Source organism: Arachis ipaensis, chromosome B4 (assembly GCF_059453495.1).
Source record: "Arachis ipaensis isolate K30076 ecotype BB chromosome B4, ASM5945349v1, whole genome shotgun sequence".
Classification (NCBI taxonomy): Eukaryota; Viridiplantae; Streptophyta; class Magnoliopsida; order Fabales; family Fabaceae; genus Arachis; species Arachis ipaensis.
The window spans coordinates 98781854-98785535 of record NC_142439.1 but is presented as its reverse complement, the minus strand read 5'-3'; the positions used below and the strand labels follow the sequence as shown (position 1 = coordinate 98785535).

General features: G+C 42.8%; 1 non-coding gene across 1 annotated transcript; it reads right to left on the bottom strand.

Annotated features, from left to right (window-relative positions):
* Positions 1-600: 600 nt before the first annotated feature.
* LOC148568523 (small nucleolar RNA R71) lies at positions 601-708 on the bottom strand. The gene has a single exon (XR_015883025.1). It is a non-coding gene; the product is annotated as a small nucleolar RNA R71 (small nucleolar RNA).
* Positions 709-3682: the final 2974 nt, after the last annotated feature.

The following is a 3682-nucleotide window of genomic DNA, read 5'->3' as shown; positions in this document are numbered from 1 at the left end:
AGGGACCTCTATACTGTGGTAAAAAGGACCCCTATTATTATTGTTTTTTCTGTCCCTCTTTTTCATATGAGCAAGAGCAAGGACAAGAATATTCTTGTTGAAGCAGATCCAGAACCTGAAAGGACTCTGAAGAGGAAACTAAGAGAAGCTAAATTACAACAATCCAGCAAGCACCTTTCAGAAATTTTCGAACAGGAAGAGGAGATGGCAGCCGAAAATAATAATAATACAAGGAGGATGCTTGGTGACTTTACTTCACCTAATTCCAATTTACATGGAAGAAGCATCTCCATCCCTACCATTGGAGCAAACAATTTTGAGCTGAAACCTCAGCTAGTTTCTCTGATACAGCAGAACTGCAAGTTCCATGGACTTCCATCTAAAGATCCTTTTCAGTTTTTAACTGAATTCTTGCAGATCTGTGATACTGTTAAGACTAATGGAGTAAATCCTGAAGTCTGCAGGCTCATGCTTTTCCCTTTTGCTGTAAGAGACAGAGCTAGAGTGTGGTTGGACTCTCAACCCAAAGATAGCCTGAACTCTTGGGATAAGCTGGTCACAGCTTTCTTAGCCAAGTTCTTTCCTCCTCAAAAGCTTAGTAAGCTTAGAGTGGATGTTCAGACCTTCAGACAGAAAGAAGGTGAATCCCTCTATGAAGCTTGGGAGAGATACAAAGAACTGACCAAAAAGTGTCCTTCTGACATGCTTTCAAAATGGACCATCCTAGACATATTCTATGATGGTCTGTCTGAATTAGCTAAAATGTCATTGGATACCTCTGCAGGTAGATCCATTCACCTAAAGAAAACGCCTGCAGAAGCTCAAGAACTCATTGAGATGGTTGCTAACAACCAGTTCATGTACACTTCTGAGAGGAATCCTGTGAGTAATGGGACGCCTATGAAGAAGGGAGTTCTTGAAATTGATACTTTGAATGCCATATTGGCTCAGAACAAAATATTGACTCAGCAAGTCAATATGATTTCTCAGAGTCTGAATGGAATGCAAGCTGCATCCAACTGTACTCAAGAGGCATCTTCTGAAGAAGAAGCTTATGATCCTGAAAACCCTGCAATAGCAGAGGTAAATTACTTAGGTGAACCTTATGGAAACACCTATAACTCATCATGGAGAAATCATCCAAATTTCTCATGGAAGGATCAACAAAAGCCTCAACAAGGCTTTAATAATGGTAGAAGAAACATGTTTAGCAATAGCAAGCCTTTTCCATCATCCACTCAGCAACAGACAGAGAACTCTGAACAAAATACTTCTAATTTAGCAAATTTAGTCACTGATCTATCAAAGGCCACTGTGAGTTTCATGAATGAAACAAGGTCCTCCATTAGAAATTTGGAAGCACAAGTGGGCCATCTGAGTAAAAGGATCACTGAAATCCCTCCTAGTACTCTCCCAAGCAATACAGAAGAAAATCCAAAAGGAGAGTGCAAGGCCATTGAAATGACCATCATGGCCGAATCCAAGGAAGAAGGGGAGGACGTGAATCCCAAGGAGGAAGACCTCCTGGGACGTCCAGTAATCAATAAGGAGCTTCCCTCTGAGGAACCAAAGGAATCTGAGGCTCATCTAGAGACCATAGAGATTCCATTAAACCTCCTTATGCCATTCATGAGCTCTGATGAGTATTCCTCTTCTGAAGAGAATGAGGATGTTACTGAAGAGCAAGTTGCCAAGTACCTTGGTGCAATCATGAAGCTGAATGCCAAATTATTTGGTATTGAGACTTGGGAAGATGAACCTCCCTTGTTCACCAATGAACTAAGTGATCTGGATCAACTAAGATTGCCTCAGAAGAAACAGGATCCTGGAAAGTTCCTAATACCTTGTACCATAGGCACCATGACCTTTGAGATGGCTCTATGTGACCTTGGGTCAGGGATAAACCCCATGCCCCTCTCTGTAATAGAGAAACTGGGAATCTTTGGGGTGCAAACTGCTAAAATCTCATTAGAGATGGCAGACAATTCAAGAAAACAGGCTTATGGACAAATAGAGGACGTGTTAGTAAAGGTTGAAGGCCTTTACATCCCTGCTGATTTCATAGTCCTAGATACTGGGAGGGATGAGGATGAATCCATCATCCTTGGAAGACCCTTCCTAGCCACAGCAAGAGCTGTGATTGATGTTGACAGAGGTGAACTAATCCTTCAATTGAATGAGGACTCCCTTGTGTTTAAAACTCGAGGTCATCCTTCTGTAAACATGGAGAGGAAGCACAAAAAGCTTCTCTCAAAATAGAGTCAACCAGAGCCCCCACAGTCAAACTCTAAGTTTGGTGTGGGAGGCCACAACCAAACTCTAAGTTTGGTGTTGAACTCCCATATCCAAACTCTAAGTGTGGTGTTGGGAAGTCTCAACAATGCTCTGAACATCTGTGAGGCTCCATGAGAGCCCACTGTCAAGCTATTGACATTAAAGAAGTGCTTGTTGGGAGGCAACCCAATTTTTATTTCTCTAATTTTATTTTATTTTATTGTTATTTCATGTTTTATTAGGTACATGATCATGTGGAGTCACAAAATAAATCAAAAAAATTGGGAACGGAAACAAAAACAGCAGAAGAAAATCACACCCTGGAGGAGGATCTCACTGGCATTTAAACGCCAGTAAGAAGCATCTGGCTGGCGTTCAACGCCAGAACAGAGCATGGTTCTGGCGCTGAACGCCCAAAATGGGCAGCATCTGGGCGTTTGAACGCCAGAATTGCACCCTGGAGAAGAGCTGGCGCTGAACGCCCAGAACAAGCATGGTTCTGGCGTTCAACGCCAGAAATGGGCAACAAATGGGCGTTCAACGCCCAGAACAAGCACCAATCTGGCGCTAAACACCCAGAGTTGTGTGCAAGGGCATTTTGCATGCCTAATTTGGTGCAAGGTTGTAAATCCTTGAACACCTCAGGATCTGTGAACCCCACAGGATCCCCACCTACCTCCACTCACTTCTTCTCACCCCTCTTTCACACAATCCCATAAACACTCTTCCCCAAAACTCTTCACCAATCACCTCAATCTCTCTTCCCTATCACCATTTCACCACTCACATCCATCCACTCTTCCCCATAAACCTACCTCATAAACTCCACCTACCTTCAAAATTCAAAATCAATTTCCCACCCAAACCCACCCTATATGGCCGAACCTTACCCCCCCTCCCTTCCCTATATATAGCCCTCCAATCTTCCTCATTTTCACACAACACAACCCTTTCTTCTCTTCTTGGCCGAATACACATCCCTCCTCTCCTCCATATTTTCTTCTTCTTCTTCATCTATTCTTTCTTCTCTTGCTCGAGGACAAGCAATATTCTAAGTTTGGTGTGGTAAAAGCATAAGCTTTTTGTTTGTCTATTACCATTGATGGCACCTAAGACCGGAGAATCCTCTAGAAAAGGGAAAGGGAAGATAAAAGCTTCCACTTCCGAGTCATGGGAGATGGAAAGATTCATCTCCAAAGCTCATCAAGACCACTTCTATGATGTTGTAGCCAAGAAGAAGGTGATCCCTGAGGTCCTTATCAAGCTCAAGAAGAATGAGTATCCGGAGATCCGACATGAAATCCAAAGAAGAGGTTGGGAAGTTCTAACAAAACCCATCCAACAAGTCGGCATCCTAATGGTTCAAGAGTTCTATACCAATGCATGGATCACTAGGAACCATGATCAA